Below are 16,860 nucleotides of genomic sequence, written 5' to 3'. Positions count from 1 at the left end.
TACAGCACAGCACAGTTTGGCTCAACTGGTCTATGTTGGTGTTTATGCTGCACGCAAGCCTCCTCACCCCCTTCTGCACGTGGAATTCACTGCCATAGAAAGTAGTTGGGGTCAAAATATTGTGTGATTTCAAGAAGAAATTAGATATAGCTCTTGGGGCTAAAGAAATCAAGGGATATGGGGGGAGGCGGGATCAGGATATTGAATTTGATGATCAGTCATGATCTAAAGGAATGGCGGAGCAGGCTCAAAGGGCAGAATGGCCTACTCCTGCTTCTAGTTTCTATGTTAATCTTATAAATATATCCTTCAGTTCCTTTCTTCTTCATTTGTTTATCTTGCTTCCCCTTAAATACATCTATGTTGTTTGTCTCAACCACCCTTTTTGGCAGCCAGTTCCACATTTGGATAAAGAAGTTTCTCCTGAATTCCCTTTTGGATTTACTCTACTCATAACCATCTTACATTTATGATCTCTGGTTTTGGAAACCACGATGTGGAGATGCCGGCGTTGGACTGGGGTAAACACAGTAAGAAGTTTAACAACACCAGGTTAAAGTCCAACAGGTTTATTTGGTAGCAAAAGCCACACAAGCTTTCAGAGCCTTAAGCCCCTTCTTCAGGTGAGTGGGAATTCTGTTCACAAACAGGGCATATAAAGACACAAACTCAATTTACAGAATACTCGCATTCCAACCATTATTCTGTAAATTGAGTTTGTGTCTTTATATGCCCTGTTTGTGAACAGAATTCCCACTCACCTGAAGAAGGGGCTTAAGGCTCCGAAAGCTTGTGGCTTTTGCTACCAAATAAACCTGTTGGACTTTAACCTGGTGTTGTTAAACTTCTTACTTTGGAAACCACCACAGGTGGGAATATTTTCTCTGTTGTTGCTCTATCATAGAAATCATAGAAACCCTACAGTGCAGAAAGAGGCCATTTGGCCCATCGAGTCTGCACCGACCAGAATCCCACCCAGGCCCTACCCCATATCCCTACATATTTTACCCGCTAATCCCTCTAATCTACACATCTTGGAAACTAAGGGGCAATTTTAGTCAACCTGACCCGCACATCTTTGGACTGTGGGAGGAAACCGGAGCACCCGGGAGGAAACCCATGCAGACACGAGGAGAATGTGCAAACTCCACACAGACAGTGACCCAAGCTGGGAACCGAACCCAGGTCCCTGGAGCTGTGAAGCAGCAGTGCTAACCACTGTGCTACCATGCCGCCCTCTCACTTTCCAAACCTCTCACTTTTGATTTGATTTATTATTGTCACATGAAATAACATACAGGGACAAGTATTGTTTCTTGCGCGCTATACAGACAAAACATACCGTTCATAGAGAAGTAAATGAGAGAGTGCAGAATGTAGTTTTACAGTCATAGCTAGGGTGTAGAGAATGATCAACTAGATGCAAGGTAAGTCCATTCAAAAGTCTGACAGCAGCAGGGGTGAAGCTGTTCTTGAGTCGGTTGGTACGTGACCTCAGACTTTTGTATCTCTTTCCCGAAGGAAGAAGGTGGAAGAGAGAATGTACGGGGTGCGTGGGGTCCTTAATTATGCTGGCTGCTTTGCCGAGGCAGCGGGGAGTGTAGACAGAGTCAATGGATGGGAGGCTGGTTTGCGTGATGGACTTCTGGTCTTGCCCTTACGGATAGTCTGTTCATCTTCATCAATGCCTCTATATCCTCTTTGACGATATGAAGATGGGCGGGAAGGCAGAGAACTTGATTCAAAGAAGAATACCCTTTTGAGGAAATTGGAAAGTTGTCAAAAATTGAGTCACATTAGGCAGTCACTGAGGTGCAATTAAGTAATCCACCTCCGCAACTTTTCCACCCTCATTTAGCTGGCAGCTCTCCAGTATCTTACCCAACTGGTCATGTTCTGTGCGAGCCTATGCAGTGAACCAAGTCAAGCTTTTTAACTGTGGCGACAAAATTGCAGCTGCACCCGATCTTCAGTTTATCCATTCTGCAGCCTGTCCAGTTTGGGATCTCAATCTCCACATACAGATATGAACTGAATGTCAACCAGTCAGTTGTGTTTTTTTTCTCTCCGAATGGACTCCCAGCAGATATTCATGCATCTGTCTATAACCTGCTGTGTAAAGTGAGTCAGCCAGATTCACGTCACTGGCTAGCGTGTAGCTGCTGCACAAAAATGGGCCTACAGAATGCTAATCAAAATGTCGGGATATGCAAAGTCCAACTAGTTGACGGAGATCTTCTTGTTAGGCAGCCCCTCCTGGAACGAGGATGACTGGCTCCCACGCTGGTTCAAGGTAACTGGAGGTCCAGTGCAGACTCTGTTCCGGGGGTGGCAGATCGCGTTTGAAGAGTTGGGAAGACGAGGTGTTTGGAGGTTTGTATGCTCTCTCCGATGCCTCTGCGTGCTCCTGTCAAGTTCTATCAGCATGCTCAGTGCCTTCCTGAATAAACCTGCTCCGTTTTGGTCTTTCACAAGCCAGGGTCTCCCATGAGTCGGTGGGATGTTTTATCTCTTCAAAGATGCTTTCAGGACATCCCTAAAGTTTTTCCACTGTCCTCCTGGGCGCTTCTTGCTGTGGCCATGTTCCGAGGAGAACAGTTGCTTAAAGAGTCTTGTGTCAGGCATACGAATAACATGTCTTGGAACAGCAGAGCTGGTTTGGAGTGATTAGCACCTCAATGCTGGACATGTGGGCTTTGTAGAATGGTAATTGATGGAAAGACCCATCTCAAGGCTATTAATCCCTTTATAATCGTCTGTGTGGCCTTTGTAATTGTCCCATCAGGGGACTTTGTAAACATGACTGTCACAGTTTGGCTGCGACCAGAAGATCTATAAAGTAAGACTGGCAGAAGCAAGAGTTGCTGAATTAATACTCTGGTTTGCAGGGGGATTTCTTTGAAAGCCAATTTTGATTGATAGAATGGTTAATGATGGAAGATACCTTTTCATCTTGCCATCACTACTTGGACATCAAAGGGGAGAGAAGCAGATGGTTTATAGACCAGAATCTTTAGTGCTTTTATTCTGTTAAACTTGCAACGCTGCTGTATATATCAGAGTCTAGTTCAGGATTATGCATGGAACTCGGTGCTGGAGAATGGTTTTTCCTTTGTAGTAAAGCATGGTTACGGTAAAGGTTACAAACATTGCTATGGCTTTGGGGTTTGCCATTTCAAAACCAAGGATTTTACTGCCAATTGAACCAGTGCAATTCTTGCAATTAAGTTCTTTTTATTCTTTCGGTATAATCATCAAACATTCAGAACATTTGAAACGAAGGTACAAGATGAGATCATTTTTGTAAGTGGTGAGTTGCCATGGTAGCAGTTACATAAGGTGGTAGCAGTTATGTAAATTGCTTTCAGTGAGATAACCTCATGTCATTGTTAAAAATCTCCTTCTCAGTGACTGTAAATATAATATATATATTTTATATGCATTTATATGTTGAAAGCACTTTGAGCACACCCATTGACTATTGTGTAATTGGATCAATTGATGTTGGATGAGTCAGATAGGTCAAAAAGTGCTCTTTGATTCAATCCTCTGTGCTGAATTAGCCAATCTGAATTTATGTAATATTGCATTAAATTTGGGCCCCTTCAAATAAGGGCGAGAGGTGGGGTTGATGATGGGAGGTGGGGTGGGGATGGGGATGGGGCGGTGGTAGGGGAAGAGGTTCCAATAGGAAAGGCTCATCTATCATTCCTGAGGCTGCTAACTATTCAGCTGCTGGGTCAGTTTCCGGCCGTCATCCCCATGTGGCTTTTTTATTTATTCATTCATGGGACATGGGTGTCGCTGGCTGGCCAGCATTTATTGCCCATCCCTAGTTGCCCTTGAGAAGGTGATGATGAGCTGCCTTCTTGAATCGCTGCAGTCCATGTTCTGTGGGTTGACCCACAATGCCGTTAGGGAGGGAATTTCAGGATTTTGACCCAGCAACTGCGAAGGAACGGTGATATATTTCCAAGTCAGGGCGGTGAGTGACTTGGAGGGGAACTTGCAGGTGGTGGTGTTCTCATGTATCTGCTGCCCTTGTCCTTCTAGATGGAAGTGATCATGGGTTTGGAAGATGCTGTCTGAGGATCTTTGGTGAATTACTGCAGTGCATCTTGTAGATAGTACACACTGCTGCTACTGAGCATTGGTGGTGGAGGGATTGAATGTTTGTAGATGTGGTGCCAATCAAACGGGCTACTTTGTCCTGGATGGTGTTGAGCTTATTGAGTGTTGTTGGAGCTGCACCCATCCAGGCAAGTGGGAAGTATTCCATCACATGTCTGACTTGTGCCTTGTAGATGGTGGATAGGCTTTGGGGAGTCAGGAGGTGAGTTACTCGCTGCAGTATTCCTGGTCTCTGATCTGCTCTTGTAGCCACTGTGTTTATGTGGTGAGTCCAGTTGAGTTTCTGATCAATGGTAACCCCAAGGATGTTGGACTCAGTGATGGTTACACCATTGAATGTCAAGGGGCGGTAGTTACAGTGTCTCTTATTGGTGATGGTCATTGCCTGGCATTTGTGTGGCGCGAATGTTACTTGCCACTTGTCAGTCTAAGCCTGAATATTGCCCAGATCTTGTTGCATTTGAACATGGACTGCTTCAGTATCTGAGGAGTCGCGAATGGTGCTGAACATTGTGCAATCATTGGCAAACATCCCCACTTCTGACCTTGATGGAGGGAAGGTCATTGATGAAGCAACTGAAGATGGCTGGGCCTAGGACACTCCCCTGAGGGACTCCAGCTGAGATGTCCTGGAGCTGAGATGACTGACACTCCACAACCACAACCATCTTCCTATGTACCAGGTATGGCTCCAACCAGCGGAGAGTTTGCCCCTGATACCCAGTTGATTCCAGTTTCACTAAGGCTCCTTGATGCCACATTCGGTCATATGCGGCCTTGATGTCAAGGACTGAATTATGCAATGTTTATGAATTACAATTGTGAATTATATAATGTTTGCGCTGTCTTATGGACCAACCTAAACTTTGCTCCGGAGTTACTGTGCTTCAGTTTGACTCTCAGCTGTGGGTCCCCGAAGACCTGACTTGATCCACTGACTACAATTCACCACTAACTCAAGCAAAGTGTCAGTCTAAGCTGAGGGAGTTTCTGAAGGGCACATTTAGTGCTATCACCGAACATGCCTCAGTAGCTAAAGTTTAAAGTGTATTTATTATTGTCACAAGTAGGCTTACATTAACGCTGCAATGAAGTTACTGTGAAAATCCCCTAGTCGCCACATTCTGGCGCCTGTTCAGATACACTGAGGGAAAATTTAGCATGGCCAATCCACCTAACTAGCACATCTTTTGGACTGTGGGAGGCAACCAGAGCACCCAAAGGAAATCCACGCAGACGCGGGGAGAACATGCAGACTCCGCATAGACAGTGACCCAAGCCAGGAATCAAACTTAGGTCCCTGATGCTGTGAGGTAGCAGTGCTAACACTGTGCCACCGTGCCACCCTAGGCAGTTGTTAGGAAGGTCTGTCGTTTTTCCAGCACTCATAGAAACTAGAAATGGGAGTAGGCCATTCAGCCTTTCGAGCCTGCTCCTCCATTCATTTTAATCATGACTGATCATCGAATTCAACATCCTGATCCCCCCTTCCCCCCATATCCCTTGATCTCTTTGGCCCCAAGAGCTATATCTAATTTCTTCTTGAATTTGGACAATGTTTTGGCCTCAAATACATTCTGTGGTAGTGAATTCCACACATTCACCACCCTCTGGGTGAAGAAATTTCTCCTCACCTCAGTTCTAAAAGGTTTACCCCTTATCCTCAAACTATGACCCCTAGTTCTGGACTCCCCCACCACCATTTACGAATAAAATGAAGAATTATTTGTCCCTCACGAATATGCATTTGGATGAGCTACACTGTGATAATTGACCAAGTAAATTCTTTTCTGCAGCGTTCCAACTGGTATTTTTGGACAAATCCCAATAATGTTTCTAAAGGACTCTTTCACTTAATGTTGGACAAAGTGCTGCTATGAATGTGGCTCAGCAATGTACAGGTTCGAAAATAAACACAGAATGCTGAACAACAGGAAGAAAAGGAGTTGTGGTGGGGTCAGGTTGGCAGGGAGGAACAGAACAGCTACTGGTGACCTTGTGTGCACAGGGTGGCTGCTGCATTTCCCTGCATTAGAACAACAACAATTCAAAATATCTTAGTTGGGTGTGAAACCACATACTTATTCCTTATTTGGATGTCAGCATTACTGGCTAGGCCAGCATTCATTGCCCATCCCTAATTGCCCTTGAGAAGGTGTGTTGCCTTCTTACATAGAACATAGAACATAGAAAGCCACAGCACAAACAGGCCCTTCGGCCCACAAGTTGCGCCGATCACATCCCCACCTCTAGGCCTATCTATAGCCCTCAATCCCATTAAATCCCATGTACTCATCCAGAAGTCTCTTAAAAGACCCCAACGAGTTTGCCTCCACCACCACCGACGTCAGCCGATTCCACTCACCCACCACCCTCTGAGTGAAAAACTTACCCCTGACATCCCCCCTGTACCTACCCCCCAGCACCTTAAACCTGTGTCCTCTCGTAGCAACCATTTCAGCCCTTGGAAATAGCCTCTGAGAGTCCACCCTATCCAGACCCCTCAACATCTTGTAAACCTCTATCAGGTCACCTCTCATCCTTCGTCTCTCCAGGGAGAAGAGACCAAGCTCCCTCAACCTATCCTCATAAGGCATGCCCCCCAATCCAGGCAACATCCTTGTAAATCTCCTCTGCACCCTTTCAATGGCTTCAACATCTTTCCTGTAATGAGGTGACCAGAACTGCGCGCAGTACTCCAAGTGGGGTCTAACCAGGGTCCTATAAAGCTGCAGCATTATCTCCCGACTCCTAAACTCAATCCCTCGATTAATGAAGGCTAGTACGCCATACGCCTTCTTGACCGCATCCTCCACCTGCGAGGCCGATTTAAGAGTCCTATGGACCCGGACCCCAAGGTCCTTCTGATCCTCTACACTGCTAAGAATGGTACCCTTCATTTTATACTGCTGCTCCATCCCATTGGATCTGCCAAAATGGATCACCACACACTTATCCGGGTTGAAGTCCATCTGCCACTTCTCCGCCCAGTCTTGCATTCTATCTATGTCTCGCTGCAACTTCTGACATCCCTCCAAACTATCCACAACACCACCTACCTTGGTGTCGTCAGCAAACTTACCAACCCATCCCTCCACTTCCTCATCCAGGTCATTTATGAAAATGACAAACAGCAAGGGTCCCAGAACAGATCCCTGGGGCACTCCACTGGTCACTGACCTCCATGCAGAGAAAGACCCCTCCACAGCCACTCTCTGCCTTCTGCAGGCAAGCCAGTTCTGGATCCACAAGGCAACAGCCCCTTGGATCCCATGCCCTCTCACTTTCTCAAGAAGTCTTGCATGGGGGACCTTATCGAACGCTTTGCTGAAGTCCATATAGACCACATCCACCGCTCTTCCTTCGTCAATGTGCTTGGTCACATTTTCAAAGAACTCAACCAGGCTCGTAAGGCACGACCTGCCCCTGACAAAGCCGTGCTGACTACTTTTGATCATACTAAACTTCTCTAGATGATCATAAATCCTGTCTCTCAGGATCCTCTCCATCAACTTACCAACCACTGAGGTTAGACTCACCGGTCGGTAATTTCCCGGGCTGTCCCTGTTCCCTTTCTTGAATATAGGGACCACATCCGCAATCCTCCAATCCTCCGGAACCTCTCCCGTCTCCATCGACGATGCAAAGATCATCGCCAAAGGCTCCGCAATCTCCTCCCTCGCCTCCCACAGTAACCTGGGGTACATCCCATCCGGTCCCGGCGACTTACCAACCTTGATGCCATTCAATAGTTCCAACACATCCTCTTTCTTTATGTCCACATGCTCGATCCTTTCTGCCCTCCGCAATCCAGCAGTACAACCACCCAGATCCCTTTCCACCGTGAATACCGAGGTAAAGTATTCATTAAGCAGCTCCGCCATTTCTAACGGTTCCGCACAAACTTTTCCCCCTTCACCTTTTAAGGGTCCTATGCCTTCACATCTCATCCTTTTACTCTTGACATATTTGTAGAAAGCCTTGGGATTCTCCTTAATCTTACCCGCCAAGGTCTTCTCATGACCCCTTCTCGCTCTCCTAATTTCCTTCTTAAGCTCCTTCCTACATCGCGTATACTCCTCTAAATCCTTAACACCTCCTAGCTCTCTGAACCTTCTGTACGCCTCTCTTTTCTTATTCACCAGGTTCATCACAACCTTCGTGCACCACGGTTCCCGTACCCTACCAACACCCCCCTGTCTCATCGGAACGTTGTCATGCAGAGCTCCAGACAAACATTCCTTGAAAATCCTCCACTTTCCTTCGGTACTTTTCCCCAAGAATGCCTCCTTCCAATTTACCCGTCTAATTTCCTCCCTGATGACACTGTATTTCCCTTTACTCCAGAGAAACACTTTCCTAGCCTGCCTGACCCTATCTCTTTCCAATGCTATCGTGAAGGAGATAGAATTATGATCGCTATCCCCAAGATGCTCACCCACCGAGAGATCCTCCACCTGTCCAGGTTCATTAGCCAGCACCAGATCAAGAACAGCCTCTCCTCTAGTTCTTAAACTGTTGTCACCCGTTTAGAGTAGATACAGCACAGTGCTGTTAGGAGGGAGCTCCAGGATTTTGACCCAGCGACAGTGAAGGTTCCAGTGCCCCAGGTGAGTGTAGGTCATCCTTCTAGTCTTATTCAGATTTGACTTTTTTGTAGCAGTTTGATCGAACTTATTGGCTTGTGAAGCCGTTTCAGCATTGTTAAGAGTAAGCCACCTTGCTGTGGGCCTGGTGTTGTGGAGGTCAGACGCCTCCCTCCCCCGATGGCCAGTCCCAATCACTGGCCTTCCTCCTTCTGTCACTCGTCACTCAGTCCGAGTGCAGAGTGGCAGCGGGACCCCCCCCCCCCCCCGCGCTCCCACAGATCGCCCCCTTGGCATTGCCCCATGCCTGGAGAGCAATGCCAAGGTGCACCCTGGGCTTTGGCACTTAGCCCCTTGGGTAGTGCCAGGGGGCCCAGGTTGGCGCTGCCAATGCCCGGGGGGGTGGGCCCCGGTGCCTGATTCTGTAGGGGGCCTAGATTGCCCCCCCTCCTTCACTCCAGCGGGATCGGGCTGCCAGCTCTCCACAAGTGGGGAGCTATTTATAAACCCCGCTGGAGTGAAACACTCCTAGCGGGGTGGGGGGAACGGGAGAGGCTAGCGGGCCCGGAGACTTCAGTCTTGGGCCTGCTAATGAGATTCAAATACTATTAAAATGAGCCGTTGCATATATTTTGCAGCTCCGCATGGAAGGCATGGCGCCCAGCGGGGAGCCCGTGAAACGGCCTCCGCTAGAACCTGCTGGCCCACTGCGCTAAAGAGGCAGCGCAGCAGGATGGGAGAATCGCCCCCTCTGTTTCTTGCGCGAGGTACAGGCAAAGCATACTGTTTAGAGAGAAGGAAAGGAGAGGGTGCAGAATGTAGTGTTATGTCATAGCGAGGGTGTAGAGAAAGATCAACTTATGTCTGCTGATGGCACCATTGCAGTGAGTTGGATCTCAAGCAATGATGAGACGGAGCACGGGAGAGAGAACCTGGTGAACTGGTGCAATGACAATAATCTTTCCCTCGATGTCAGCAAAACAAAGGAGATAGTCATCGACTTCAGTACATGAGGTATCAATAAATTAATGATTTAAAATAAAACAGCATTAATGATGGCCCTTTCCAAAACATTCAGAGCCACAAGTTATGAACAGGAAATATGATTGATATCAGGATTGAGGGCTGCGAAGGTTCAGGTTTTCAGTCGGTCAGAGTGACATATTGCTCAAAAGCTGCAGGTCGGACAACCCTGGGTGAATCATACTGTGCTGCTAATAATGTTCATGGGAACAGTCGATACTTTGAAGGCTCATCTGTACTGACAACAGTGCAACACAACACTCCCTTGGTCTTTCAGAACATTAATCTTGTTAATGCACTTTAGCCAAGCTGACTCATCCTGCCAACTTCAGCCTGTGGGGTTAAGGCCAAACCCTAACATTCAATACAGAATGCAAAATAAAACCAGCAGATGAAGCAACGTGAACTCTGAGGCATTCCTGAAATCCTTGCCGACGGTTAACCTTGTATATGAATAACTAATACATACAATCATGCAAGAGGCAGCAAAACTGAACTTGTATTGAAGTTGATATTCATTTATTTGTCTAGTCTGTTACGGAATAGGTACATCACAGTGCTGTTAGGGAGGGAGTTCCAGGATTTTGACCCAGCGACGGTAAAGGGAGGTTCCAGTGTCCAGGTCAGTGCTGGTCATCCTTCCAGTTATATTCAGATTTGACTTTTTTGTAGCGCTTTGATCCAATTTATTGGCTTGTGAAGCCGTTTCAGCATTGTTAAGAGTAAACCACATTACTGCGGGCCTGGTGTTGTGGAGGTCAGGCGGCACCACCCCCCCCCGCCGATGGACAACCCCAATCACTGACCTTCCTCCTTCTGTCACTCATCACTCAGCCCGAGTGCAGAGTGGCAACGCCTCCCCCCTTATCAAGCCCGCCTCCTTGGCACAGCCCCATGCCTGGTGGGCGGTGCCAAGGTGCCCCCTGGGCATTGGCACTTAGCTCCTTGGGTAGTGCCAGGGGACCCAGGCAGGCGCTGCCAAGTCTGTTACGGAGTGGTTCTCTCCATGAAAAATTGTGGATTGTTGTATTGGGGGTTTTAATGTTCGTTAATTCGGTTTTAGACTCTGCTCCCTAATATTTTATTGTTTACAACTGGCTTCATGAGTTTTATTTCTGGTCTGTGCTTTCCCATGTAACTCTTAGCTGGGCCACCAGATGGCGGTATCCTGTTTTCGCAACAGATCAATCATTCTCTCTCCACTTTTTGAGTTCTGGTGATAATTGCAGTAATTAATCCCGGAGAGAGCTTAAACTGCTACATAACATGTCTACGCTTGTTAAAAAAAACTTAATCAAAGACAGTTTCCAAACGCAAGTCTCTCCCTGCCCCATGACCGGTTTCAGACATGCCAAGTACTAATCCTAAACTTCCAGTCTAATTTTAAAAACTTGATTAAATAAATCCCAATTTCCCAATATTTTACACTGGTTTAAATATTGGTGCAGCTGCTCACTTTGCTTATGTCACACTTTGGTAGAGTCATGTCGCAGATATCAGATCAGCCTTCTTAAAAGTCAACGCACGGAAGGCAACTGGCCCAGATGGGGTACCCGGACGAGCACTCACGTCCTGCGTGGAGCAGCTGGCGGGGGTATTCACAGATATTTTCAACCTCCCTTTACTCCGATCTGAGGTTCCCACCTGCATCATCCCAAAGAAAAGCCAGGCAGCGTGCCTCGATGACTATCGTCTGGTGGCTCTGACATCCATCATTATGAAGTGCTTTGAAAGGTTAGTCATGGCATGGATCAGATTGCCTGGACCCACTACAGTTCACAACAGGTCCACAGCAGACGCCATCTCCCTGGCCCTGCACTCAGCCTTAGGACACCTGGTTAACAAAGACACTTATGTCAAACTCCTATTTATTGACTTCAATTCAGCCTTCAATACCCTTATCCCAACAAAACTCATCTCCAAACTCCGTGGCCTGGGGCTTGGCTCCTCCCTCTGCAACTGGTTCCTCGACTTCCTAACTCACAGACCACAATCAGTAAGGATAGGCAACAACACCTCCTCCATGATCATCCTCAACACCAGTGCCCAACAAGGCTGTGTCCTCAGCCCTTTACTATACATGCTCCTTACATACCTATGACTGTGTGGCCAAATTCCCCTCCAATTCGATTTTCAAGTTTGCCGATGATACCACCGTAGTGGGTCGGATCTCAACAATGACAAGACAGAGTACAGGAAAGGGATAGAGAATCTGGTGAACTGGTGTGGCAACAATAATCCTCAATGGCAACAAAATGAAGGAGATTGTCATCGACTTCAGGAAATGTAGCGGAGAACGTGGCCCTGTCTACATCAACGGGGATGAAGTGGAAATGGTTGAGAACTTCAAGTTTCTAGGTGTTCAGATCACCAACAATCTGTATATAGGCAAAATATTGCAGAGACTGGAATTTGAAACAAAAACAGAAAAGCTGGAAAAACTAAGCAGATCTGACAGCATCTGTGGAGAGAGAATAGAGCCAATGTTTTGAGTCAGGATGACCCTTCCTCAACAATCTGTCTTGGTTCCTCCACGCCGCACAATAGTTAAGAAAGCCCACCAACGCTTCTACTTTCTCAGAAGGCTAAGGAAATTTGGCATGTCCGGTACAGCTCTCTCCAATTTTTACAGATGCACCATAGAAAGCATCCTTTCTGGATGTATCACAGCTTGGTATGGCTCCTGCTCTGACCAAGACCACAAGAAACTACAAAGGGTTGTTAACATAGCCAGTCCATCACACAAACCAGCCTCCCGTCCATTGACCCTGTCTATACTTCCCGCTGCCTCGGGAAAACAGCCAGCATAATCAAGGACCCAACACACCCGGGACATACTCTCTTCCACCTTCTTCCGTCGGGAAAAAGACATAAAAATCTGAGGTCACTCACTAGTCGACTCAAGAACAGTTTCTTCCCTACTGCCATCAGACTTTTCAATGGTCATATCATATATGAAGTTGATCTTTCTCTTCGCCCTATCTGTAACTGCAATACCTACATTCTGCACCCTATCCTTTCCTTCTCTCTATGTACTCTGTGAATGGTTTGTTTTGAGTCTATAGCGCGCAGGAAATAATACTGAGTCAGTGGATGGGAGGCTGGTTTGTGTGATGAACTGGGCTATGTTCACGACCCTTTGTAGTTTCTTGTGGTTACGGTCAGAGTAGGAGCCATACCGAGCTGTGATATAACTGGAAAGGATGCTTTCTATGGTGCATCTATAATAAATGTTGATCGTCGTAGCGGATATGTCAAATTTCCTTTGCTTTCTGAGAAAGTAGAGGCAATGGTGGGCTTTCTTAACTATATCATCAGCGTGGAGGGACCAGGACAGGTTGTTGGTGATCTGGACACCTAGAAACTTGAAGCTCTTGACCATTTCCACTTCTGGTTTACTTTCAGACAGTTGCCAGGGAGAAGAATGCAGTCAGAAGCTGCATTTGGACATGAACAGTTTCATGAAAGATCTCTCTCCTTCACAGTTGGAAACTCTTTCTCTGATACGTGATTGTTTTCTCCTGAAAGAGTCACTGTCAGACTCAGTATTAAGACTCATTTTCTTACTTTCCATTCTTTTGCCCCATTCTACCAGTCCGTGGACTGCACTTGTCCTTCATCTTGAGTATTTAGAGCAAGAACAAAGAAAGTTACAGCACAGGAACAGGCCCTTTGACTCTCCAAGCCTTCACTGAACTTGCTGCCCACCTGAACTAAAATCCCCTATCCTTCCAGGGACCATATCCTTCTATTCTCAATCTATTCATCTATTTGTCAAGACGCCCCTTAAAAGTCACTATCGTATCTGCTTCCACTACCTCCCCCAGCAGAAAGTTCCAGGCACTCACCACTCTGTGTAAAAAAAACTTGCCTCGTACATCTCCTTTAAACTTTGCCCCCCTCACTTTAAACCTTTCCCCCCTAGTAATTGACTCTTCCACCCTGGGGAAAAAGCTTCTGACTATCCACTCTGTCCATTCCCCCCTGCCAATTTAACCAATACTTAAATACGTTAGTAGCTTTTCCTGCATGTTCCATGCATTCCTCGGGTGGAATTTTCCGGCCCTTCCTGCTAATGGGATCTTCCGGTCACCCTCCCTCCCCGGTTTTTTTGGTGGCAGGATGGGTGAGCCATGCAAATTTACTTTGGCATGACTGGAAGGTCTCACTGGTGGCCTATGGTGAGCCGGCTCCTTAGCAGGAAGACCTGCTGCGGGGGGGGTGGTTGGATAATTCTGGCCCTCCGTTTTACCGGGTACTTCTGGAACATATGGCACTCAATCACCTACTTTAGGCAGTTGGCCATAGCCCTGTCCTGTACATAACGATGACTCAGCCAATCATCTTCCACCCCAAATTTATTGTATTCTGTTCCTCAGCACTTTTAACACGTGAGGTAAACGGTGCCTCATCGCTTCGTTCAACTGCTCAAATTCTGGAAGCTTATAATCAATCCTCATTAACCATGAGTAATGAACTATGATAGTTTGATTGTCATGCGACCTACCATCACACCCTACTTCGTTACCAAGACCTTCCCTATGGAGAGAAAGTGGGAGTGGGATACTAAAAGTGCATGAACACCAATGATCATATTGAATAGTGGTACAGGCTCGAAGGGCCGAATGGCCTACTCCTGAACCTATTCTCTATGTTTCTACATTTCTATTTCTTATGACCCTCTTCTTTGGAATATACCTTATCCCCAGCATTGAAATCCGTCATGGAGGGTCTTATAACACCTTAGAACTCTTGAATTGTCTTCTGATGTCAGCTTTGATGAAGGCCCCTCTCCCTGGAGGCAAGGCATTCAAATGTGCGGAGTAAGATGGAATCAAAGATGGAAGTCTTAAAGCACGTCAAGGTAGATAAATCCCCGGGACCTGATGAAGTGTATCCCAGGACATTATGGGAGGCTAGGGAGGAAATTGAGGGTCCCCTGGCAGAGATATTTGAATCAGCGATAGTCACGGGTGAGGTGCCAGAAGATTGGAGAGTGGCAAATGTTGTGCCTTTGTTTAAAAAGGGCTGCAGGGAAAAGCCTGGGAACTACAGGCCAGTGAGCCTCACATCTGTGGTGGGTAAATTGTTGGAAGGTATTTTGAGAGACAGGATCTACAGGCATTTAGAGACGCAAGGACTGATTAGGGACAGTCAGCATGGCTTTGTGAGTGGAAAATCATGTCTCACAAATTTAATTGAGTTTTTTGAAGGGGTAACCAAGAAGGTAGATGAGGGCAGTGGAGTTGATGCTGTCTACATGGACTTTAGCAAGGTACCGCATGGTAGGTTGTTGCATAAGGTTAAATCTCACGGGATCCAGGGTGAGGTATCTAAATGGATACAAAATTGGCTTCTTGACAGAAGCCAGAGGGTCATTGTAGAGAGTTGTTTTTCAAACTGGAGGCCTGTGACAGCGGTGTGCCTCAGGGATCAGTGCTGGGTCCACTGTTATTTGTCATTTATATTAATGATTTGGATGAGAATATAGGAGGCATGGTTAGTAAGTTTGCAGATTACACTAAGATTGGTGGCAGAGTGGACAGTGAAGAAAGTTATCTCCAACTGCAACAGGATCTTGATCAATTGGGCCAGTGGGTTGACGAATGGCAGATGGAATTTAATTTAGACAAATGCGAGATGATGCATTTCGGTAGATTGAACCAGGGCAGGACTTACTCAGTTAATGGTAGGGTGTTGGGGAGATTTACAGAACAAAGAGATCTAGGGGTACATGTTCATAGCTCCTTGAAAGTGGAGTCACAGGTGGACAGAGTGGTGAAGAAGGCATTTGGCATGCTTGGTTTCATCGGTCAGAACATTGAATACAGGAGTTGGAATATCTTGTTGAAGTTGTACAAGACATTGACAAGGCCACACTTGGAATACTGTGTGCAATTCTGGTCACCCTATTATAGAAAGGATAATATTAAACTAGAAAGAGTGCAGAAAAGATTTACTAGGATGCGACCAGGACTTGATGGTTTGAGTTATAAGGAGAGGCTGGATAGGCTGGGACTTTTTTCTCTGGAGCGTAGGAGGCTGAGGGGTGATCGTATAGAGGTCTATAAAATAACGAGGGGCATAGATCAGCTAGATAGTCAATTTCTTTTCCCAAAAGTAGGGGAGTCTAAAACTAGAGGGCATAGGTTTAAGGTGAGAGGGGAGAGATACAAAAGTGTCCAAAGGGGCAATTTTTCACACAGAGGGTGGTGAGTGTCTGAAACGAGCTGCCAGAGGCAGTAGTAGAGGCAGGTACAATTTTGTCTTTTAAAAAGCATTTAGATAGTTACAAGAGTATGGAGGGATATGGGCCAAATGTGGGCAATTGGGATTAGTTATGGGGTTTTTTTTAAAAAAAAGGACGGCATGGACAAGTTGGGCCGAAGGGCCTGTTTCCATGCTGTAAACCTCTATGACTTTAACCATACTCCACTCTAGGTAGAGGACTATCGCCCAGCACAGAAGGTAACTTGGAATTCCTCCCAGAGACCAAATGATAGGGACTATACCCTCCAACCATCTGAAGTGAATTCTGCTTATTCGAGCTCTTTCGTGCAGAATCACCAGACCCTTTAGTAACCTCAATGTATTGTCACCCCTGAAGCTAACACATCCAGAGCTTTCATAATCCCTGACTTTACATCGATCCTCACTGCTGAGGGAATCTAGCTGACAAATCTGTTCCACACACTGTGGAGGTGCAGCCACTATTAAACACTGCAGAGTCAGATGGATCATTGACTAATACGCTCGTCACTGGGCTAAAGCTTCTTCTGTCTGGTGCAATTCATCTTCAACCTCTGAATCCTGTGTAGTGTGTCATTTGAAGAACCCTGCTGTTCTGCTTTGGGTAGTTCATCTCATAATGTTTTGAGCCATGCCTGTTCTTACCTGTTCCCCAGGCATTCCAAGTGTTCATTCACCTACTATTGCTGCTCAGTCCTTTCATCTGCTGTGATATGCAGATCTGCTAAACATACAAACATATGAAATAGGAGCAGGAGTAGGCCTTTGGAGTCTGCTCCACCATTCAGTAAGGTCATTGCTGATCTGATTGTAACCGTAACCCCACATTCCTGCCTACCCCTAGTAACCTTTCAGCCCCTTAATCAAGAAT

General features: G+C 46.4%; 1 protein-coding gene across 4 annotated transcripts in view; it reads left to right on the top strand.

Moving 5' to 3' along the window:
• Positions 1–16,860, top strand: part of LOC144506100 (5'-AMP-activated protein kinase subunit gamma-2-like) — a 496,688-nt gene that overhangs the window by 10,510 nt on the left and 469,318 nt on the right. Inside the window, exon 1 of one of the 4 annotated variants that reach the window (XM_078231964.1) lies at positions 8,678–8,738. The exons of 2 other annotated variants lie outside the window; for them this stretch is intronic. The gene's annotated coding sequence lies outside the window, so the exon portion shown is untranslated. Of the gene's footprint in view, positions 1–8,677; positions 8,739–9,713; positions 9,732–16,860 lie in introns of those variants that run through there. One more of the 4 variants, XM_078231983.1, reaches the window with a different exon arrangement.

Source organism: Mustelus asterias, chromosome 2 (genome assembly GCF_964213995.1).
Source record: "Mustelus asterias chromosome 2, sMusAst1.hap1.1, whole genome shotgun sequence".
In the NCBI taxonomy this organism is placed as follows: domain Eukaryota; kingdom Metazoa; phylum Chordata; class Chondrichthyes; order Carcharhiniformes; family Triakidae; genus Mustelus; species Mustelus asterias.
The sequence above is the reverse complement of the archived record's forward strand: the minus strand, read 5'-3'. Positions and strand labels throughout refer to the sequence as shown.